The 25,221-nt window shown below is 45.3% G+C and overlaps 1 protein-coding gene across 2 annotated transcripts in view; it reads left to right on the forward strand.

The window, feature by feature from the left end:
- Nucleotides 1-25,221, forward strand: part of LOC110535735 (fibrinogen C domain-containing protein 1) — a 223,208-nt gene that overhangs the window by 1,344 nt on the left and 196,643 nt on the right. The gene's annotated exons all lie outside the window — the stretch shown is intronic.

The raw sequence follows: 25,221 nt of genomic DNA on the forward strand, positions 1-25,221 counted from the left end.
GAGCAGGCAATGTTGAAAAGTAATCTTTAGACCTTTTAGTTTTGTTAAATGTACGCTGAACAGAAATGTACTAAACATGCAACAATTCCAAAGATTTTACTGAGCTACAGTTCAAATGAGGAAATCAGTCAATTTAAATAAATTAGGCCCTAATCTATGGATTTCACATGACTGGGAATAAAGATACCTTTAAAAAGGTTGGGGGGCGTGGATCAGAACCTGTCAGTATCTGGTGTGACCATTTGCTTCATGTAGCGCAAAATGTCTCCGTCTCATAGAGATGATCAGGCTATTGATTGTGGCCTGTGGAATATTGTCCCACTCCTATTCAATGGATGTGCAAAGTTGCTGAATATTGGTGGGAATTGGAATACGCTGTCGTACATGTCAATCCAGAGCATCCCAAACATACTCAATAGTTGACATATCTTGGTGAGTATGCAGGACATGTAAGAACTGAGACATTTTTAGCTTCCAGGAATTGTGTACAGATCCTTACAAGATGGGCATTATCATGCTGAAACATGAGGTGATGGCAGCGGATGAATGGCACGACTGGGCCTCAGTATCTCATCACAGTATCTCTGTGCATTCAAATTTCCATCAATAAAATAAAGTTGTGTTCATTGTCCGTAGCTTATGCCTGCCCATACCATAACCCCACCATGGGGCACTCTGTTCACAACTTTAATCTCCACAAAACGCTCGCCCACATGACATCATACAGGCTGTCTGCCCGGTACAGTTGAAAAGTCATCCGTAAAGAGCACACTCATCCAGCGTGCCAGTAGCCATCGAAGGTGAGCATTTGTCCACTGAAGTCAGTTACAACGCAGACCTGCAGTCAGGTCAAGACCATGGGGAGGATGACGAGCATGCAGATGATCTTCCCTGAGTCGGTTTCTTCTTCGGTTGTCTAAACCCACAGTTTCAGTGGCTGTCCGGATGGCTGGATTTTGGAGGCTGTCTTGGTTACACGTGGTCTGCGTTTGTGAGGCCGGTTGGACGTACTGCCAAATTCTCTAAAATGACATTGCAGGCAGCTAATGGTAGAGAAATTAACATTAATTTCTCTGACAACAGCTCTGGTGGACATCCCTGCAGTCAGCAGGCCAAATGCATGCTTCTTCAAAACTTGAGACATGTGTGGCATTGTGTTGTGTGACAAAACTGCACATTTTGGAGTCACCTTTTATTGTCCTCGGCACATGGTGCACCTGTGTAATGATCATGCCGTTTAATAATCATCTTCTTGATATGCCACACCTGTCAGGTGGATGGATTATCTTGGGACAGGAGAAATGCTCATTAAAACCTGTTAAGGATCTGCCTCTTTTTTTCAATTTTCGCCTAAAATGACATACCCAAATCTAACTGCCTGTAGCTCAGGCCGTGAAGCAAGGATATGCATTTTCTTGGTACCATTTGAAAGTTTAACAATTTGAAGTTTGTGGAAATGTGAAAGGAATGTAGGAGAATAACACATTTGATCTGGTGAAAGATAGTACAAAGATTAAACCAACCATTTTTTAGTTATTGTAACATTATGAAATGCAACAGAATGGCCATAATGTATTATTCCAGCCCAAGTGCAATTTAGATATTGGCCACAGCAGTGTATGTGCAAAGTTTTAGTGTGAGCCAATGAACCATTGCATTTCTGTTAAGATTTTTGTGCCAGGACTGCCCAAATGTGCCTAATTTGTTTATTAATAACTTTTCATGTTCAAAACTGTGCACTCTCCTCAAACAATAGCATGGTATTCTTCATCTGTAATAGCCACTGGACATTGGACAGTGCAGTTAGATTAACAAGAATTTAAGCTTTCTGCCCTTATCAGATATGTCTATGTCCTGGGAAACATTCTTGTTACTTACAACCATATGCTAATCGCATTAGCCTACGTTAGCTCAACCGTCCCACAGGGGACCCACCAATCCTGAAGCAATTTTAATGAAATCAATAATTTTCTAGTAACATATGACATTCATAGTCTGACTCTCTCTGAAACTCACTTAGATAATACCTTCGATGAGACAATGGTAGCAATACAGAAAATGCAGAAATGCCCGTGGTTGAGGTTTTACTGTTTATATTCAGAACCACATTCCTGTAAAGATTAGAGAGGATCTCATGTTAAATACTGTGAAAGTAATATGGCTACAGGTTCATCTGCCTCACCTAAAACCCATTCTTAGAGGAAGCTGCTATAGACCAAGTGCTAACAGTATCTGGATAACATGGGTGAAATGCTTGATAATGTATGTGATATCAACAGAGAGGTATATTTACTGGGTGATTTACATATTGACTGGCTCTAATCAAGCTGCCCACTCAACAAAAATCTTCAAACGGTAACCAGTGCCTGCAACCTGGTTCAGGTTATCAGTCAACCTACCAGGGTAGTTACATACAGCACATTAATGAAATATTGTATTGGTCACATCTTTACTAATGCTGCAGAAATGTACTTGAAAGTAGTATCTAGATCCATCTGATGTAGTGATCACAATATAGTCGCCAGAACTAGGAAAAACAAAGTTCCAAAGGCTGGGCCTAATATAGCGAATAAGAGGTTGTACAATACGTTTTGTAGTGATTCCTATGTTGTTGATGTAAAGAATATGTGTTGGTCCGTGTTGTGTAATGAGGAGCAAACAGACTTGGCACATTTATGAAATTGCTTATCCCAGTTACTAATAAGCATGCGCCCATTAAGTAAATGACTGTAAAAAACTGTTAAGTCCCCGTAGATTGATGAGGAGTTTAAACATTTTGTGCCTCATTATTGAGAGATGAGGCAAAAGGAATGGCAAATAAGTCTGGCTGCACAACCAATTGGAAAACGTACTGTAAATTGAAAGATCATGTGACTTAACTGAATAAAAAGAAGAAGAAACTACACTACACAGACGTCAACCTCTGTACCAGGCTGTGTCAGAGGAAGGCCCTAAAAAGACTCCAGCCACCCTAGTATTAGACTGTTCTCTGCTACCACACGGCAACCGGTACCGTAACGCTAAGTCTAGGTCCAAGAGGCTTCTAAACAGCTTCTACCCCCAAGCCATAAGACTCCTGAACACCTAGTCAAATGGCTACCCAGGCTATTCACATTGCCCCCTCCCTCCCCTCTCCACACCACTGCCACTCTCTGCATGCATAGTCACTTGAATTAACTCTACCTACATGTACAGTACATACTACCTCAACTAACCGATGCCCCGCACATTGACTCTGTACCGGCACCCCCTTGTATATATTGTTATTTTTTTTACTGCTGCTCTTTAATTACTTGTTGTTTTTATGTCTTATTCTTATCTGTATTTTTTTTAACTGCTCTGTTGGTTAGGGGCTCGTAAGTAAGCATTTCACTGTAAGGTGAAGGTGTTGTAGTTGGCGCATGTGACTAATAACATTTTATTTGATTTTGATTTGTACCTGCTTGGAATTATGTTATTTCAACCAGACTTCAACCTGGCTGCATTGACATATTTTCACCCAGGTTTTCTCTGCTCTCTCTCTCTGGCAATCAAGGCCAACTGTTTATTGCTCTGAAATCCTTGACCTCCTCATTCTCATGATGCTGCAGTCGTCTGGCTGTGTGCCATCTTATTCTCCCCCTCTCGAAGGGCTGCTAAGTAGGACCACATCTGAGTTTAATTGTAGCCCAGGGGCGTAAAATTTAATGTTTTAGGACTCTATCCTACCAGGTTTCCCTTTGTCTCTTAAAAATATACACTCATTCTTTGTGATCGGCCGACATTGTGGTGACAGAAATACAGAGTCCCCATCACTTCTTTTACCGTGATATTTTTAAAGGGAGGTACTGTGGGATCAACCAACCTGCATGTGGGTCGTTTCTGCCTTGCATAGATATGACGGCTCAATGTCAACAATGCTCTTATTGGGGGAGAACTATGGAGGACGTGTTGGAGTGCATAGCCTTTTATCACGAGTGACTGTTTCCAGTCTGTACAAAACTGCTCCTTAACTAACATTGGCATCTCTATGCTAGAGAGAGCGATAGAGAGAGGCAGAGTTGTTTTGATGTCTTCGACAAACTCAGCCTCGCCTTGTCCTTACCCAGCAGCAAACCGAATGAATGTATTCATGTGAATCTCCAGGCAGTGTACTCTGGCCGGTTAAGGCTACGGCCCTTCTCACTTTGACGAATTGAGAAACTCACAAGGTATCAAATAAAAAAAACAGAGAATAGCCTTATTACTGTAATGTAAAGCTGTGAATCTCTCAGGTCTCGACCACTACCTCCAGAGGTAGTGCATGACATTCTCCTGAAATCCCCCCCCCCCCCCCCCTTCCAAGCGGGGCAGTGTAAACAGAATTGTCTCGTTGAGTCCAACACACCTACAGCAAAAAATAATAGCAGAACAATGTTTTTGAAACAGCTGAAATCTTTAGAAATTATGCTTATATTTGAGACTTCTTATATTGAGTTTTAACCTGGAAGGGGAGTGTAAGGGGAGCATGACGTGCAGGATGGATCTCACATGACTTGAGGCTTGGTAATGGCTGGTGGCCTCTGCTGAGATTAGCTGACAGGCTGGGGCTGAGGGTAACTCGCAGGCTAGGGGTAGCTGGTAACTTGGTAGGGCTGGGCTGATTTCTGAGCAGGGGCTTGGTAGGGTTGTCCCGTAGAATGGTAGGGTTGGGCTGGGGACTGGTAAGGCTGAGCCAAGAACTAGTAGGGTTGAGCCGGGGACTGGGCTGGAGGCTAGTATGACTGAGCCGGAGGCTGGTAGGGCTGAGCTGGGGCTTGATAAGGCTGAACTGGTAGCTGAGACGGGCCTGGCAAGGCTGGACTGGAAGCTGAGTCGGGGCCTGGTAGTGCTGAGCTGGGGATTGGTAGGGCTGAGCCGGATACTTGTAGGCTGGGCCAGATACTGAGTGGGGGCCTGGTAGGGCTTGGCCTGTTGGTGGGATGAAGCCTGATGACGGTAACTGGCAGCCTGGAGAGCGTAGGGGGCCTGTGGGTAGAGTTAGCCGCTCTGGTAGGGGCTGGATTTACCGCTTTGTTGGCCTTGGTTGGGCCCTGAATGGCTTTGGTTGAGGCCTGGATGGCCTGGGTTCGGGTTGCGGCCTGGATGGCCTGGGTTAGGGCCTGGATAGCCTACGTTGAGGCATGGATGGCCTGGGTTCGGGTTTAGGCCTGGATTGAGGCCTGTGTGGCCTGGGTTGAGGCCTGAATGGCCGCTTAGTTGGCCTGGGTTATAGTATGTGAGCGGAGCAAGGAGTGTAGCGTGCCCAATTTGACTGGAGCATGGAGCGAGTTTCCCAAAGGCTGGAGCGTCTTCAATTTTGCTCCAGTAATGCTCACTTTGCGAGTTCAGGGCATGCCCGGCCAGCATGCATTTGTACTGTACTTGTGTACTGCTGTAGACCTTGTTTTAGCTATTGTCATGTAGTATGCTACTGTAAATATTTCATAAAGAAACTGATAAAACACACAGGTGAAAAACCAAGGTGACTTACAAAGATGGGGATGACCAAGAGCAAGAGAGGGAGTGTGGTGATGTGGTGTCCACAACTAAAGAATCATTGTGGAATCTGAACAGACATATATCCCGAAAGCATGTTGGTGTACTTACTACATGCACATGCTAACAGAAAGGAACGAGGTGGGTAGCTAGCTAAGTGTGTCATTGAGGCAAAGTATTTCTAAACAAAAAGCAGGTCTCTTAAAGGTTTTGTTCATTTTCATTCTATTATCTATACAATAGGCCATCATTGATTTTGGCCCAATAGGCCTGGCATATTACCTCTTTCAAGGATCCATTTTGATAGGGTTATTTTACCTAAAATACTTCAAGCCTACCTACAGAAAGAAAAACTATGCATCCCTACCCAACCTGGCAAGAGTGAACCGAATGGTATTTAGCATCCCCAGTGGCTCTGCAAGTGGTGAAAGGGTATTCTCCACTGCTGGATTGCTCTCCAGGCACCATCGCAAGAGTCTGAAGCCACAGACTCAGGCCAAACTCATATTTATTTAAATAAATTCAAAGGCACTGTAGATGGAGCCCAATGAGGCAATTTGTATATAATTCTAAGTCATTTATATCCTATATGTGCAATTTATAGACTATAATGATTTAATGTCCCTGCCAACCTAGTGTGTCACGATTCACAATTTATTTCTTTGTGAGCATAGTCTTGCAATAATTGAAATAATATAATTGAATAATTAGGCTCCCTGTCTGGCTCCTGACCTACAGTTTTTAGAGTGTTTATTTGATGTTTAATACGACATGTAGCCTATTTGAAATAATGAGCGCTTCTTAAAAGTCACATTTTCCTGTTGTTTATTAAAAGACTCTTCATTCAAATCATGTGGTTTGGTTTCAATACTTCAAAACCAAATGGAAGGTCCAGGTAGTCTCAAAAAAATAGATGGGTGTTGGTTAAATTATGATTTTAATGAACAGAGATCATTTGGAGCTGCGTTTCTTTTAGCGGAGCCGTTACAAACTCTGCTCACATACTCTGGCCTGTGTGCCGCTTGGTTAGCCTGGATGGACGTTTTGGAAGGCTGGGGTGGTTTCTTGGTAGGCCGTATGGTAGGCCGTTTGAGAAGCCAGTTGGCCGGCGTACCCTTCCCCCATCGCATTACCATCCGAGGTTTCGACACAAAGAAAAATAACTCAACTGGTAAGGGATGGGTGGGAAGCAACACAATGTGTGTGTCTGTAAGAACACATGGTGAGAGAAGGGTAGCCTTTGACCAATTTATTTTATCTATAGCCAGAGGACTCCTGATATCTCCAATTTCTGACTTAAACTGTCATTGTCTAGTACTGTCCTTTTGCTAACTACGGTCATCTACTTTAAGTGCTCTGTCTTCCCAGGAGTCTACCTGGTGTGTGAACTGCTGAGTGATCATGACTTGCAGTTGATTGTTAACACATCAACCAGGAGTAAGGAAGGGCTGAATTGCAGGGGGAGTGGTTTCTCCTCTCCTAACCAATCCACAATTAGTACCGCGAGGTGTGCTCTTCCCCTCTGCTAGGCAATTAGTGTTAGTACTTCAGTCTCCGCTGTTTTCTCAGTCTAACGTACACTGCTCAAAAAATAAAGGGAACACTTTTACAACACAATGTAACTCCAAGTCAATCACACTTCTGTGAAATCGAACTGTCCACTTAGGAAGCAACACTGATTGACAATTTCACATGCTGTTGTGCAAATGGAATAGACAACAGGTGGAAATTATAAGCAATCAGCAAGACACCCCCAATAAAGGAGTGGTTCTGAAGGTGGTGACCACAGACCACTTCTCAGTTCCTATGCTTCCTGGCTGATGTTTTGGATGCTGGAGGGGCTTTCACTCTAGTGGTAGCATGAGACGGAGTCTACAACCCACACAAGTGGCTCAGGTAGTGCAGCTCATCCAGGATGACACATCAATGCGAGCTGTGGCAAGAAGGTTTGCTGTGTCTGTCAGCGTAGTGTCCAGAGCATGGAGGCGCTACCAGGGGACAGGCCAGTGCATCAGGAGACATGGAGGAGGCCATAGGAGGGCAACAACCCAGCAGCAGGACCGCTACCTCTGCCTTTGTGCAAGGAGGAGCAAGATAAGCACTGCCAGAGCCCTGCAAAATGACCTCCAGCAGGCCACAAATGTGCATGTGTCTGCTCAAACGGTCAGAAACAGACTCCATGAGGGTGGTATGAAGGCCCAACGTCCACAGGTGGGGGTTGTGCTTACTGCCCAACACCCTGCAGGACGTTTGGCATTTGCCAGAGAACACCAAGATTGGAAAATTAGGTAGCCTGACTGCCATTAGGTACCGAGATGAGGTCCTCAGACCCCTTGTGAGACCATATGCTGGTGCGGTTGGCCCTGGGTTCCTCCTAATGCAAGACAATGCTAGACCTCATGTGGCTGAGTGTGTCAGCAGTTCCTGCAAGAGGAAGGCATTGATGCTATGGACTGGCCCGCCCGTTCCCCAGACCTGAATCCAATTGAGCACATCTGGGACATCATGTCTCGCTCCATTCACCAATGCCACGTTGCACCACAGACTGTCCAGGAGTTGGCGGATGCTTTAGTCCAGGTCTGGGAGGAGATCCCTCAGGAGACCATCCGCCACCTCATCAGGAGCATGCCCAGACGTTGGGGAGGTCATACAGGCACATGGAGGCCACACACACTACTGAGCCTCATTTTGACTTGTTTTAAGGACATTACATCAAAGTTGGATCAGCCTGTAGTGTGGTTTTTCACTTTAATTTTGAGTGTGACTCCAAATCCAGACCTCCATGGGTTGATAAATTTGATTTCCATTGATAATTTTTGTGTGATTTTGTTATCAGCACATTCAACTATGTAAAGAAAAAAGTATTTAATAAAAATATTTCATTCATTCATTTCTAGGATGTGTTATTTTAGTGTTCCCTTTATTTTATATGCAGTAAGTCATGAAGCAAGTGCACAAGGTGAGTTAAATAATAAACATGATGAAAATACAAAACAGGAGACGCGTACTGAATGTAACCAAAACCAATGCTGCCTGAAGACTGAGGCCAGTAATCAGGGTGGTGGTGAAGTCCAGGTGTGCGTAATGATGGGGAGCAGGTGTGTGCAATGATGGTTGCCAGATGTGCACAATGTGGGTTGACAGGACTGATGGATAGTAGATCAGCGACATCGAGCGCCAGAGGGTGGGAGCAGGAGTAAGCATGACACTCAACGTCAGCCGTGTAAGTTGTGGTAGTGGCAGCGGTGGTTTCATCTGCGAAACAAAGACCGTTCTGCCTAGTTGTTCTGCAGAGTTATTCTAGGAAGGAAAGAGAAGACTCCACACCACTCACTTGAGTATTTTACCCAGTTACTTTCAGATGATCTAATTTCGCTCTTTTGAAGCTTTGTCAAGTATGTGTTTTCTGTACCTGTTAGCTCCTCTCCCTGTAGACTTTACAGACTCTCCCCACCGCTTGGCTGCAACCCTTCAAATTTAGTGAACCCTGCACACATAACCCATGTGGAATTCCTGGTCTCAGTGAGTGTTTGGAACTGCCGATCTGCAGGCAAAAATGCAGAGTTCATCTAAGCTTATCATGCCCTTCAGTTCCTAGACTTTTTGGCCCTGACAGAGATATGGATCACCCCAGAGAGCACTGCTACTCTCTCTTCAACTGACTCTGTTTTCTCATTGTCTGAGAGCATCTGGTCGTCACGGCGGTGGCATAAGTGGAGATTTTCTCTTTTCTCCCTCACTGGAATTATATGCTGTCACTGTCACTTGTTCACACATGCTTAACATTCGTCAATTGTCGCCCACCAGGTGCACTTAGCGATCCTCAATGAGCTTGACACCATGATAAGTTCATTTCCTGATGATTCGTACTGGTCGACTTCAACCTCCCGTTGGGATTTTGTACTACCACCTCAAACTCAACCTTCCTCCACGGGAAAGCCTGCTCGCGCCAAGACCTCTCCATCACAGTTGACAACTGCACGGTTTCCCCCCTCCCAGAGACCCTGGACAACACCCTGTCATTCTATGCGTCAAAACAGTGACTCACTCCTGCAGGTTTAGCCCAAGGCAAAAAATACTTGAAATTCTTGTTTGAACAACTTACTTAATCGCTCAAGCGAGATACTATCTCGTTTGAACCCCTTAGTATCTCGTTTGAACCACTTAGTAAAAAAAAACTTGAATGTGTTATGCTGCTTGTTAGACCATGTAATGGTTGCTGTAGCCTTTAATTCACCGATTCCATTTCTATGATTATTAATTGACAATTCTTTGATAGCCTAAAGCAGGACTGCTTTTGAATGCCAGAGCACTATTATTTTATTAACTAGGCAAGTCAGTTAAATTCTCTGCAGCAGCTCTGGTGGACATACCTGCAGTCAGCGGCTCGAACATGTCTGGAGGGACCTGAAAAAAGCTGTGCAGCAATGCCACCCATCCACCCTGACAGACCTTGAGAGGATCTGCAGATAAGAATGGGAGAACCTCCCCAAATACAAGTGCCAAACTTGTAGCGTCATAGCCAAGAAGACTTGCTGCTGTAATCGCTGCCAAAGGTGCTTCAACAAGGTACTGAAATTGGAGCGGGAGAAAAGGCCGACACCACTTTTTAAATCTGCTCGAATGACGTTGTGCTCCTCGCTCCACACTCAGCCATTTACATGCTCTGGCATTCAAAAGCAGCCCTGCTTTAGGCTAACTGTCAATGAGTAACCATATCAATGGATGGAATCAGCGAACCAATGGCTGCAGCAACCATTGCACAGTCTGACAAGCTGCATAACAAACTGGCCTAATTAGACAAAAATAATTAAATTGTTCAAGTCGTTTAAACGAGAATTCCATTTTCCATTCCATTTTTATTTTTATTGCCTTGGACTTTCAGTGTAGATTTCTTCGGTTTCAACAGAGCCGAAATTCTGATATCCAACCAGAAACCCAAGTGAATCCTACATTTTTCCACGGTTCTCAGGTAGCAATTAAAATTGATTTACCTACTGGACCTGTCCTCTGTTAACTTAGTGTTTGTGTGATGAGAACTGTGCAAGCTTGTCATCTGTGTCAGCCAATTGAAACTCAAAATGTATAGTTTATTCCAGCTGAAAATGGTTGTGGCTGCTCACCTCATGTTCTCTGTTTCATTCACATTTCTTGAAGAGACCACCATTTGACACTTAATGGTGTCAAATGCCTTCTAATGCTGTCAAAATCTGACAGCACATGCTCAGTAGGTCTACAGGTGTAGGATCTTAATTTGAGCCAGTTGGCTACAGCAACAGGAAATGTGGATTATAATTCATGGACTTTTCATAATGGAAATGACAAACTTTAGAAGCCTTTTTAAACCTCAAAATACACTACACGTTTTACATGTTCTGTATTGCAGAAAGTTCTCCTGCAACAGGAGATCATTTTGGAGGTCGGGAGATTACAATGTCTGCTTTTGTTTTTATATCCCCACTGCAATTGGCCTTGACCTGTAAAAGAAATGGACTTTGACTCCAATGCTTGTCAGCAGAGCTTAGAGGGGCTTGTCAGAGAGGCATGCTTGTCAGCAGGCACGCTTAGAGGGGGATCATCTGACAGCGATCTGGGGGGCCTCCTCACAATCTATTATTGTGCTGGGGAAAGTGAGAGATTGAGATTAGAGTTCTGTCATCCTCCCTCACAAGCACTCGGGTGAAACTGAGACATATACAGCAGTTCCTAGTCCACGGGACAGTGAGGAGGAATGTGCTGATGTCCATTTTGGAGAAACAGAGCTCCCTGCTGTGTTAGGATGAGCCAGGGGCAGCTGGGGTTAATAAAGAAATGTTAAAGAACGTTTGAAGCCAACGGTGACAGATTCAATTATGGTTTCTTAGCCCTCGGCCCATTATTTTCAGTCTTTTGCCTTTTTTTTCAAAATTTTTGCCAACCTGCTACAGTATGTGATCTGGGTGTGTTCTCCAGGCTTTCATATGTGACCTCCAGACCCTCCAGGCTTTTGTGTGTGGTAAGACATAATATCTTAGTCCATGAACTGATTTCAGAATCATTTTTAGTTTTTGTACATATGTTCAATGTATTTGTGGTTTAAAACTACTAAAACATAGATGTACATTTGCATTTTAGTAATTATCCAGAGCGACATACAGTTAGTGCATTAATCTGAAGATAGCTAGATGGAACAAGCACATATCATAGTCATAGTAAGTGATTTTTTTCCCCCTCAATGAAGTAGCTATCAGCAAATTCAGAGCTTGTAAGGGGGAAGGGAAGTCTAGTGTGGGTGTTAGTTCACAAAATACAATTTTATTGGGGGGGGGGGGGGTACGAGGTGGGTGCTGTGGGGGTTGCAGATGTTTTCGGAAGATGAAAAGGGACTCTGCTGTCCTCGCTTCCTAGGGGGAAGCTGTTTCCACCATTGGGATGCCAGGACAGAGAAGAGCTTGGAAAGGGCTGAACGGGACCTACCTTCCCGTAGGGGTGGGATGACCAAGAGACCAGAGATGGCAGAATGGAGGGCTCGGGTTGGGTTGTAGGGTTTGAGCATAGCCTGAAGGTAGGTAGGGGTAATTCCTTTTGCTGCTCCGTAGGCGATACCATGGTCTTGTAGTGGATGCGAGCTTCGACTGGAAGCCAGTGGAGTGTGCGGAGGAGCAGGGTGACATGGAAGAACTTGAGGTTAAATTCTTGACGCTACCCATCCCTTAAGCGGGATAATTGTCATCAGCAACCGCATAATAGCATAGCGCCACAGTCAAATAATATGACTAAAGAATATTCATGAAATACCAAGTGCAATATTGCAAAACACAGCTTAGCCTTTTGTTAATCCACCTGTCGTCTCAGATTTTGAAATTATGCTTTACAGCGAAAGCAATCCAAGCAGTTGTGTAAGTTTATCGGTCGCATTAAGTACACTTAGTATCAGGTAGCTTGGTCACGAAAATCAGAAAAGCAATCAAATGAATCGTTTACCTTTGATGATCTTTGGATGTTTTCACTCACGAGACTCAGTTACACAACAAATGTTCCTTTTGTTCCATAAAGATGATTTTTATATCCAAAATATCTCAGTTTGTTAGTCGCGTTATGTTCAGAAATCCACAGGAAAGAGCGGTCATGACAACGCAGACGAAAATGCCAAATAATATCCATAATGTCTACAGAAACATGTCAAACGTTTTTTATAATCAATCCTCAGGTTGTTTTAAAAATATATATTCGATAATATATCAACCGGTAGTGTAGGTTTTTCAATAGGACAGGGAGAAACAATGGCCGCTTTACTCTGTTGCGCAAAACTCACTCTGAGAGCCCCCACCTATCCACTTACACAATGTGATCTTTCTCGCTCATTTTTCAAAATAAAAGCCTGAAACTATGTCTAAAGACTGTTGACACCTTAGGGAAGCCATAGAAAAAAGGAATCTGGTTGATGGCTCTGGCGGCTCCTGGCTGACTGGCGGCTCTGGCGGCCCAGGACAGACTGGCGGCTCTGGCGGCCCAGGACAGACGGGAGACTCTGGCGGCTCAGGACAGACTGGAGACTCTGGCTGCTCAGGACAGACGGGAGACTCTGGCGGCTCAGGACAGACGGGAGACTCTGGCGGCTCAGGACAGACGGGAGACTCTGGCGGCTCAGGACAGACGGGAGACTCTGGCTGCTCAGGACAGACGGGAGACTCTGGCGGCTCAGGACAGACGGGAGACTCTGGCGGCTCAGGACAGACGGGAGACTCTGGCGGCTCAGGACAGACGGGAGACTCTGGCGGCTCAGGACAGACGGGAGACTCTGGCGGCTCAGGACAGACGGGAGACTCTGGCGGCTCAGGACAGACGGGAGACTCTGGCAGCTCAGGACAGACGGGAGACTCTGGCAGCGCTGGAGAGGAGGAAGGCTCTAGAGAGAGACAGCCTGGTGCGGGGGGCTGGTGCGTGGAGGTGACACTGGGTAGACCGGACCGTGCAGGCGCACTGGAGCTCTTGAGCACCGAGCCTGCCCAACCTTACCTGGTTGAATGCTCCCCGTAGCCAGGCCAGTGCGGCGAGGTGGAATAGCCCGCACTGGGCTGTGCTGGTGAACCGGGGACACCATGCCTAAGGCTGGTGCCATGTACGCCGGCCCGAGGAGACGAACTGGAGACCAGATGCGTAGAGCCGTCTTCATGGCACCTGGCTCGATGCCCACTCTAGCCCGGCCGATACGAGGAGCTGGAATGTACCGCACCGGGCTATGCACACGCACCGGGGACACCGTGCGCTCCACCGCATAACACGGTGCCTGCCCGGTCCCTCTCGCTCTCCGGTAAGCACGGGAAGTTGGCGCAGGTCTCCTTCCTGGCTTCGCCACACTCCCAGTGTGCACCTCCCAAGACATTTTTGGGGCTGCCTCTCGGGCTTTTAGCCACTCTGCCGTGCTAGCTCCTCATAATGCCACCTCTCTGCTTTCGCTGCCTCGACCTCTGCTTTGGGGCGGCGATATTCCCCTGGCTGTTCCCAGGGTCCTTTACCGTCCAGAATCTCCTCCCAAGTCCAGTTCTCCAGGTATCGCTGCCTTTCCTGCTGCTGCTGCTGCTGCCTGTTACCACGCTGCTTGGTCCTTGGTCGGTGGGTGTTTCTGTAATGGCAGATCTCCTCTTCGTCTGAGGAGGAGTAAGGATCGGACCAAGATGCAGCATGGTAAGTGTTCATGACGATATTTTAATAAAGACAATTGAACACTCGAACAAAAACAATAAACGATAATGTGAAATCTACAAAAACCGAAACAGTACCGTGTGGTGACAAACACACACAACTCAAAAGTGAAACCCAGTCTACCTAAGTATGATTCTCAATCAGAGACAACTAACGACACCTGCCTCGGATTGAGAACCATACTAGGCCGAAACAGAAACCAAAAATAGAAAAACAAACATAGACTGCCCACCCCAACTCACGCCCTGACCATACTAAATAAAGACAAAACACAGGAAATAAAGGTCGTGACAACTTTTAAGTAGTACTTTACACCACTGATGTTTTACTTCATTTACTTAACTAGGCAAGTCAGTTAAAAATGTAAAACTTCTTAGGGCTAGACGTCCCGCTAGCGGGACAACTTCCGGTGATGCTGAAGGGCACGCAATTCAAATAAATAATCATAAAAATTATGGATATTAAACATTTATATGCATGTAAGTGTCTTATATCGGTTGAAAGCTTAAATTATTGTTAAATCTAACTGCACTGTCCGATTTACGGTACCCATTACAGCGAAAGCATGCCATGTGATTGTTTGAGGACGGCGCCCCACATCAAAATATTTTTCAGCTGGCCCTTAAATGTACACAGAGAGCAAACATCAATAACATGCATGTCAATGTCTCCTGGATCAAAGTAGAGGAGAGATTGACGGCATCACTATTTGTCTTTGTGAGAGGTATTGATATGTGGAAAGCATCGAGCTGTCTGTTCAAATGACTAGCACACAGCTCAGATACCCATGCATACCCCACGAGACCCCTCTCTTCACAGTCCCCAAGTCCAGAACAAACGCTGGGAAACACAGTATTCCACATCAAGTAACTCAAGTACAGTAAAATCGGATTTTAAAAAACAACATAAAACAACACCTTATGGACCAATGCGAACTGTGAAGAGGCACACACAGGCACACACACACACATTAACATGCTGACCAGACAGCCCACATTGCACCGCAAGAATTTGCAAAGGTAATGTTATTCGATAACTTGGTTCTAATTTGTATCCTGGACGCCTGCCTCTCCCATCTACTCATTGGTTTTTATGAGCATGTACCCAAGTGGGTGATTGAAAGATGAATGAGGTCCACATTCCTGTCCAGTTGGTGGCGGTGATGCACCTTAGTTGGTTACCGACCGCCATATAGAATCCACAGAAGAAGTAAGATGACCAAGGGAAGATTTATCAAAGAAAACAAAAACTAAGTAGGTTTCCCCTTCAGATCTGTGGATTAATTGTCGGAGTAGAGAACACACATTTTTGTATGACTCAACATATGTCAAAATTATAGAAAGATCCAGCTTAAAAAAGAACCATAAGCATTTCAGGTAAAATATCAACCAAATGTTTTTTTCCCAGTACAAATTAGCTAGCAACAGCAAGCTAGCTAAATGTCCATGAATGTTTTGACCTGTCCCAAAATTAATATACACTGCTCAAAAAAATAAAGGGAACACTTAAACAACACAATTTAACTCCAAGTCAATCACACTTCTGTGAAATCAAACTGTTCACTTAGGAAGCAACACTGATTGACAATACAATTTCACATGCTGTTGTGCAAATGGAATAGACAACAGGTGGAAATTATAGCCAATTAGCAAGACACCCCCAATAAAGGAGTGGTTCTGCAGGTGGTGACCACAGACCACTTCTCAGTTCCTATGCTTCCTGGCTGATGTTTTGGTCACTTTTGAATGCTGGCGGTGCTTTCACTCTAGTGGTAGCATGAGACGGAGTCTACAACCCACACAAGTGGCTCAGGTAGTGCAGCTCATCTAGGATGGCACATCAATGCGAGCTGTGGCAAGAAGGTTTGCTGTGTCTGTCAGCGTAGTGTCCAGAGCATGGAGGCGCTACCAGGAGACAGGCCAGTACATCAGGAGACGTGGAGGAGGCCGTAGAAGGGCAACAACCCAGCAGCAGGACCGCTACCTCCGCCTTTGTGCAAGGATGAGCAGGAGGAGCACAGCCAGAGCCCTGCAAAATGACCTCCAGCAGGCCACAAATGTGCATGTGTCTGCTCAGAAACATACTCCATGAGGGTGGTATGAGGGCCCGACGTCCACAGCTGGGGGTTGTGCTTACAGCCCAACACCGTGCAGGACATTTGACATTTGCCAGAGAACACCAAGATTGGAAAATTCGCCACTGGCGCCCTGTGCTCTTCACAGATGAAAGCAGGTTCACACTGAGCACGTGACAGACGTGACAGAGTCTGGAGACGCCGTGGAGAATGTTCTGCTGCCTGCAACATCTTCCAGCATAACCGGTTTGGCGGTGGGTCAATCATGGTGTGGGGTGGCATTTTTTGGGGGGGCCGCACAGCCCTCCATGTGCTCACCAGAGGTAGCCTGACTGCCATTAGGTACCGAGATGAGATCCTCAGACCTCTTGTGAGACCATATGCTGGTGCGGTTGGCCCTGGATTCCTCCTAATGCAATACAATCATAGACCTCATGTGGCTGGAGTGTGTCAACAGTTCCTGCAAGAGGAAGGCATTGATGCTATGGACCTGCCCGCCCGTTCCCCAGACCTGAATCCAATTGAGCACATCTGGGACATCATGTCTCGCTCCATCCACCAACGCCACGTTGCACCACAGACTGTCCAGGAGTTGGCGGATGCTTTAGTCCAGGTCTGGGAGGAGATCCCTCAGGAGACCAACCGCCACCTCATCAGGAGCATGCCCAGGCGTTGTAGGGAGGTCATACAGGCACGTGGAGGCCACACACACTACTGAGCCTCATTTTGACTTGTTTTAAGGACATTACATCAAAGTTGGATCAGCCTGTAGTGTGGTTTTCCACTTTAATTTTGAGTGTGACTCCAAATCCAGACCTCCATGGGTTGATAAATTTGATTTCCATTGATAATTTTTGTGTGATTTTGTTGTCAGCACATTCAACTATGTAAAGAAAAAAGTATTTGATTCATTCATATCTAGGATGTGTTATTTTAGTGTTCCCTTTATTTTTTGAGCAGTGTAGTTAGTTCACAGTTGGTTTTGGTATTTTAACTTACGTGTCATGATTGCGTCTTGGTGGGGATAGACAAAATCAACATGCACGCGATCGTGCATTTAACATGCACACTAGTCATCATTTAACACACGCGCTCTACGCACATGTACATTTTAATTCTGTAATATTGTTGTATTGTGGTATTATACATTTTGTATTATTTAAATGTAGCGGTAGAGTAGTGGTGTAATAATGTATGGTGTCCTCTTTTATTTAAAAAAAATTGTGATGTAATTGCCTTAATCTTGTTTGGACCGCAGGAAGAGTAGCTGTTGCCTTGGCAGCTAATGGGGATCCTTAATAAATACAAACACAAATCAAAGGAACGGCTGTAGCACAAATCAATCCAATCAATCTACCACCTGAACATCCCAAAAAGACTTGGACACCTTAAACTAATGTTTAATGGTACCCTAACTTGAACCTGGTTACCTGTGGCACCTTGTGTTGTGTCAATGCTTTTGAAGTTCATGCTAAATTCACCAATTAAATGCACAACTAGATACACACAAACACTGTACAGATGCACATTCTACATGGGATTATTTCCGGAACACTTTGGAGAATTTATCCTTGCCTTAAATCCTTCAAGTTAAAAGCTGTTGGAGGATGCCGCCTGTCGTTGACGTTAATGCGCTCTCTGATTTCACGAAGGTCTGTAATCCTCTCAGCTTGCTTATCCTGCCTGGCAACATGACTTACCACCATCTGACACCGGGAGCCTAGACACGTGCTGAAACAACACACAGCCATACACTCAAACAAAACACCTTTACAATATGTACTCATATTCAGATGGCTAGTAACACTATGAAAGAGTGCAATACTTATGTATCTATGAATGAGAAATCAACTGGCACTCTGTAAGGGACTACAGTACCTATTGTCTCCAATCCCCTTCATGTGTATTTGGACACTGCTGCTATGTGGAATTTGGCACTTTGCTCCAGCATTTTGGATTTACATCAAGTGTTTCATATGAGGTGACAGTACAGAATGTCACCTTTATTTGATGGTATTTTGGACTATGTTTTGTCCAATTGAAAGTGAATAATGAATAACGTATTGTGTCATTTTGGAGAACCTTTATTTGTAAGTAAGATGTTTGTGAACACCTCTACATCATTGTGGATGCTACCATGATTATGGATCATCGTTAATTAATTGTGAATGATGATGAGCGAGAAAGTTACAAAGGGGACAAAGATCACACTCCCCCCAAAATGCTAATCTCCTACATTATTGTTAATAGTAAGAGGTGAGCATGTTGTTGTAACCTCTGTAACTTTCTCAATCATCAATATTCATGATTCATTCGTGATTTTTCTTTAGTAATGGCAAGATGAGGTTTGATTTAGAAGTGTTCAGAAACATCTTAACTTAACATTCAGTTAGTTTTGGGCAAAACATGACCCAAAACACAACCAAAACAAACTGTAATTGCGTTCAACGAGTTGGTAGAGTCACAAGCTTGATGTAGTCATTGCGTGTTAGCAATATGGGACCAAATACTAAACATCTGAGTTTGATACATTTTCCAAATACTTATGACAAGTTCAAATGGGGGGATTAGCTCTATAAAGTGCTTATATTTCTCATATGTCTGAACACCCTCAAATAAAAGGTGGCATTCTGTACAGTCACCTATTATCCCAAATAATGGGGCACAGAGCCAAATATAAAATAAAACATTGCATCACTGTCCATCACACAGTACCAGTCAAAAGTTTGGACACACCTACTCATTCAAGGGTTTTTCTTTATTTTACTATATTCTACATTGTAGAATAATAGTGAATACATCAACATTATGAAATAACACATATGGAATCGTGTAGTAACCAAAAATGTGTTAAAGAAATCAAAATATGCTTTATATTTGAGAATTCAAAGTAGCCCCGCTTTGGCTTGATGACAGCTTTGCACATTCTTGGCATTCTCTCAACCAGCTTCAGGAGGTAGTCACCTGGAAGACATATCAATTACCGGTGTGCCTTGTTAAAAGTCCATTTGTGGAATTTATTCTCTTCTTAATACTTTTGTGTCAATCAGTTGTGTTGTGACAAGGTTGGAGTGTTATACAGAAGATAGCCCTATTTGGTAAAAGACCAAGTTCATATTATGGCAAGAACAGCTCAAATAAGCAAAGAGAAACGACAGTCCATCATTACTTTAAGACATGAAGGTTCATCAAGCTGGAAAATTTCAAGTACTTTGAAAGTTTCTTCAAGTGTAGTTGCAAAAACCATCAAGCGCTATGATGAAACTGGCTCTCATGAGGACCGCCACAGGAAAGGAAGACCCAGAGTTGCCTCTGCTGCAGAGGATAAGTTCATTAGTTAACTGCACCTCAGATTTCAAACCAAATAAATTATTCACAGAATTCAAGTAACCAGCACATCTCAACATCAATTGTTCAGAGTACACTGCATGAATCAGGCCTTCATGGTTGAATTGCTGGAAAGAAACCACTACTAAAGGACACCAATACGAATAAGAAAAATGAGCAATGGACATTAGACTGGTGGAAATCTGCCCTTTGGTCTGATTTCACCAAATTTGAGATTTTTGGTTCCAACTGCAGTGTCTTTGTGAGACAGAGTAGGTGAACGGATTATCTTGGCATACTGTATGTGATTCCCACAGTGAAGCATGGAGGAGGTGGTGTTATGGTGTGGGGGTGCTTTACTGGTGACACTGTCATTGATTTGTTTAGAATTCAAGGTACACTTAGCCAGCAGGGCTACCAAAGCATTCTGCAACAATACGCCATCCCGTCTGGTTTGCGCTTAGCGGGACTATCAGTTGTTTTTCAACAGGACAATGACGCAACACACACTCCAGGCTGTGTAAGGGCTATTTGACCAAGAAGAAGAGGGATGGAGTGCTGCATCAGATGAGTGCTGCATTAATCACCAGACCTCAACCCAATTGAGATGGTTTGGGATGAGTTGGACCGCAGAGTGAAGGAAAAGCAGCCAACAAGTGCTCAGCATATGTGGGAACTCCTTCAAGCCTGCTGGAAAAGCATTCCAGGTGATGGTGATTTAGAGAATACCAAGAGTGTGCAAAGCTGTCATCAAGCCAAAGCGTGGCTACTTGGAAGAATCTAAAATGTAAAATATATTTTTATTTCTTTAGCACTTTTTTGGTTACTACATGATTTCATGTGTTATTTCATAGTTTTGATGTATTTACTATTATTCAACAATGTTGAAAATAGTAAAAAATTAAGAAAAACCCTTAAATGCCTTCAGAAAGCATTCACATTCCTTGAGTTTTTCAGCAGGTTGATGTTACAAAGTAGGATTCAAATGGATTAAAAAATAAATAATAATATTTTTTTTTTAATTGAAAAACAAAACACTAATATATCTTTATTATATAATTATGCAACCCCTTAAGTTAATACATGTTAGAATAACCATATGGCAGTGATTACAGCTATGAGTCTTTCTGGGCAAGTCTCTAAGAACTTTGCACACCTAAATTGTACAATATTTGCCCATTATTCTTAAAAACTTCTTCAGCTTCTGTCAAGTTGGTTGTTGATCATTGCTAGACAGCCATTTTTAGGTCTTACCAAAGATTTTCAATCCGATTTAAGTTAAAACTGTAACTAGGCCTCTCAGGAACATTCAATGTCATCTTGGTAAGCAACTTCAGTGGATAATTGGCCTTGTGTTTTAGATTATTGTCCTGCTGAAAGTTGAATTTGTCTGAAAGTTTCCTCCAGGATTTTGCCTGTGCTTAGCTCTATTCCGTTTATTTATATCAACAAAAAAACCTCTAGTCCTGGCTGATGACAAGCGTACCCACAGCATAACGGAGCCACCACCATGCTTCAAAATATGAAGAGTGGTACTCAGTGATGTGTTGTAGTTACCCCAAGCATAATGCTTTGTTTTCAGGACAAAAAGTTTTAAAATTGCCAAATTTTTGCAGTATTACTTTAGTGCCTTATTGCGAACAGGATGTATTTGTTTGAATGTTTTTATTCTGTACTGAGTGGTATTAAGCTCACTCCCATTGGTCTCTGGAGCAGTGGAAAAGCGTCCTCTGGAGTGATGAATCATTCTTTACCATCTGGCAGTCCAACGGACGAGTCTGGGTTTGGTGGATGCCAGGAGAAGGCTACCTGCCCCAATGTATAGTGCCAACTGTAAAGTTTGTTGGAGGAGGTATAATGGTCTTGGGCTGTTTTACATTGTTCAGGCTAGACCCCTTAGTTTCATGTAACAAGAAATCTTAACGCTACAGCATACAATGACATTCTATACGATTCCGTGCTCCCAAATTTGTGGCAACAGTTTGGGGAAGGTCCTTTCCTGTTTCAGCATGACAATGCCCCCGTGCACAAAGCGAAGTCCATACAGAAATGGTTTGTCGAGATCGGTGTGGAAGAACTTGACTAGCCTGTACAGAGCCCTGACCTCAACCCCAATGAACACCTTTGGGATTAATTGGAACACCGACCGCGAGCCAAGCCTAATCGCCCAACACCAGTGCCTGACCTCACTAATGCTCTTCTGGCTGAATGGAAGCAAGTCCCTTCAGCAATGTTCCAACATCTAGTGGAAAGGTTTTCCTTGAACCGTGGAGGCTCTTATAGAAGCAAAGGGGGATCAACTCCATATAAATGCCCATGATTTTGGAGCATGTGTCCACATACTTTTGTCATTCAATGTATTTCCGGAGTAAAAAGATGCGTAGTCATTTAAAAATCTTGCTGAAGAATATTATTGCACACAGAGTGAGTTCATACTGTTGGTTATGTGACTTGTTAAGCACAACATACTCCTGAATTTATTTAGGCTTGCCATAAAAAATGGGTTGAATACTTTGACTCAAGACATTTCTATTTTTTATTTTTAAATAATTTGCCAACATTTCTAAAAAACATAATTCCACATTGACATTATGGGATTATTGTGTGTAGATCAGTGACACAAAATATAAATGTAATCAATTTTAAATTCAGGCTGTAACACAACAACATTTGAAAAAAAGTCAAGAGGTGTGAATTTTTTCTGATGGCACTGTATGTAGGGGGTTTATACAACTGGTGGGTCTAATCCTGAATGTTGATTAGTAAAAAGCTCATTCCTGCCGGTGTCTATTCCACAAGTTACCACCACCTAAATCTATGATGTTAAAATGCCTATTTACTCTGTTCCATCTGACTGTGCAATCCACTTTATGAACTTGATCTCCACTATAAAATATATCCAGACATTATCTCACATTTATTTTAGACCATCATTTAGTTTTCAACAGCGGAGATTTGTATAAACCTTGCTGTCTGTCTCACCGACATTTCCAACATTGTTTCAATATTCAGATTCGATCTCCAGCTTATCCGATATTAATGAATGTGTCGGGAGTCGGGACGAGACAGGCAGGCAGCATTTGTCAGCCAGTCGAAATCATGAATCAGCTGGCATCATTTTTATGGATACAGTTGAAGTCTGAAGTTTACATACACTTAGGATGGAGTCATTAAAACTCGTTTTTCGGCCTCCCAGGTGGGTTCGAGCCCAGGCTCTGTTGCAGCCGGCCGCGACGGGAGGCCCATGGGCGGCGCACAATTGGCCCAGCGTCGTCCGGGTTGGGGAGGGTTTGGCCGGCAGGGATATCCTTGTCTCATCGCACACTAGTGAATATTGTGTCGGGCCAGGCGCAGTGCACACTGACCAGGTCGCCAGGTGTATGGTGTTTCCTCCGACACATTGGTGTGGCTGTCTTCCGGGTTGGATGGGCTTTGTGTCAAGAAGCAGTGCAGCTTGGTTGGGTTGTGTTTCGGAGGACGCATGGCCCTCGACCACTGCCTCTCCGGAGTCCGTACTGGAGTTTCAGCGATGAGACAACACTATAACTACTACCAATTGGATATCACGAAATTGGGGACCTGTTGAAGTGAGGGGTTCCCCTCAGGGAACTCCACCCACCCCCGCCCAGCTGAAACGGTGGCGCAGGGAATGCAAAAATATTCTTAGAAATATTTAACCTCCACACATTAACAAGTCCAATACCTCAAATGAAAGATAAACACCTTGTTCATCTACCCAGCGTGTCTGTAACGGTTTTCTAGGTGAGAAGGAGAGTCGGACCAAAATGCAGCGTGTAGATTGCGATCCATGTTTAATGAACAAATATAAACACGAATCAATTAAAAACACTACACACACAAACATAGAACTAGACAAACTAGACATGTAACATAGAATGCCCACCCAGCTCACACCCTGACCACCAAAACATAGAAATATACAAAGTAAACTATGGTCAGGGTGTGACAGTACCCTCCGGCCGCAAAACCTGAACCTATAGGGGAGGGTCTGGGTGGGCATCTGTCCGCGGTGGCGGCTCTGGTGCTGGACGTGGCCCCCACTTCACCGTAGTCCTAGTCCCCCACCTTGTCCGCTTCCGTGGCCTCCTCACCATGGCAACTCTTCTCAATGGACAGAGGGGCGGCAGCTCGGGACAGAGGGGCGGCTGCTCGGGACAGAGGGGCGGCTGCTCGGGACAGAGGGGCGGCTGCTCGGGACAGAGGGGCGGCTGCTCGGGACAGAGGGGCGGCTGCTCGGGACAGAGGGGCGGCTGCTCGGGACAGAGGGGCGGCTGCTCCTGGCTGACTGGAAGAGTCTGGTTGACTGGCAGATCTGGAAGAGTCTGGCTGACTGGCAGATCTGGAAGAGTCTGGCTGACTGGCAGATCTGGAAGAGTCTGGCTGACTGGCAGATCTGGAAGAGTCTGGCTGACTGGCAGATCTGGAAGAGTCTGGCTGACTGGCAGATCTGGAAGAGTCTGGCTGACTGGCAGATCTGGAAGAGTCTGGCTGACTGGCTGCTCTGGCTGCTCCATGCTGACTGGCTGCTCCATGCTGACTGGCTGCTCCATGCTGACTGGCGACTCTGGCTGCTCCATGCTGACTGGCGGCCCTGGCTGCTCCTTGCTGACTGGCGGCCCTGGCTGCTCCATGCTGACTGGCGGCCCTGGCTGCTCCATGCTGACTGGCGGCCCTGGCTGCTCCATGCTGACTGGCGGCCCTGGCTGCTCCATGCTGACTGGCGGCCCTGGCTGCTCCAAGCTGACTGGCGGCTCTGGCGGCTCCTTGCAGACTGGCAGCTCTGGCGGCTCCTTGCAGACTGGCAGCTCTGGCGGCTCCTTGCAGACTGGCAGCTCTGGCAGCTCCTTGCAGACTGGCATCTCCTTGCAGACTGGCATCTCCTTGCAGACTGGCAGCTCCTTGCAGACTGGCAGCTCTATGCAGACTGGCAGCTCTGAACAGGCGGGAGACTCCAGCAGCGCTGTAGAGGCGGAAGGCTCTGGCAGCGCTAAACAGGCGGGAGACTCCGGCAGCGCTGAAGAGGAGGAATGCTCTGGCAGCGCTGGACAGGCGAGGCGCACTGTAGGCCTGATGTGTGGTGCTGGCACTGGTGGTCCTGGGCCGAGGACACACACAGGAAGCCTGGTGCGGGGAGCTGCTACCGGAGGGCTGGGGTGTGGAGGTGGTACTGGAAAGACCGGACCGTGCAGGCGCACTGGAGCTCTTGAGCACCAAGCCTGCCCAACCTTACCTGGTTGAATGCTCACGGTCGCCCTGCCAGTGCGGCGAGGTGGAATAGCCCGCACTGGGCTATGCAGGCGAACCGGAGACACCGAGCACAAGGCTGGTGCCATGTAAGCCGGCCCAAGGAGACGCACTGGAGACCAGATGCGTAGAGCCGGCTTCATGGCACTTGGCTCGATGCTCACTCTAGCCCGGCCGATACGCGGAGCTGGAATGTACCGCACCGGGCTATGCACCCGCACTGGAGACACTGTGCGCACCACAGCATAACACTGTGCCTGCCCGGTCTCTCTAGCCCCCCTTTAAGCACAGGGAGTTTGCGCAGGTCTCCTAACTGGCGTAGCCATACTCCCTGTTAGCCCCCCCCCCAAGACATTTTTGGGGCTGCCTCTCGG

The sequence above is a fragment of the Oncorhynchus mykiss genome, chromosome 11 (genome assembly GCF_013265735.2).
Source record: "Oncorhynchus mykiss isolate Arlee chromosome 11, USDA_OmykA_1.1, whole genome shotgun sequence".
In the NCBI taxonomy this organism is placed as follows: domain Eukaryota; kingdom Metazoa; phylum Chordata; class Actinopteri; order Salmoniformes; family Salmonidae; genus Oncorhynchus; species Oncorhynchus mykiss.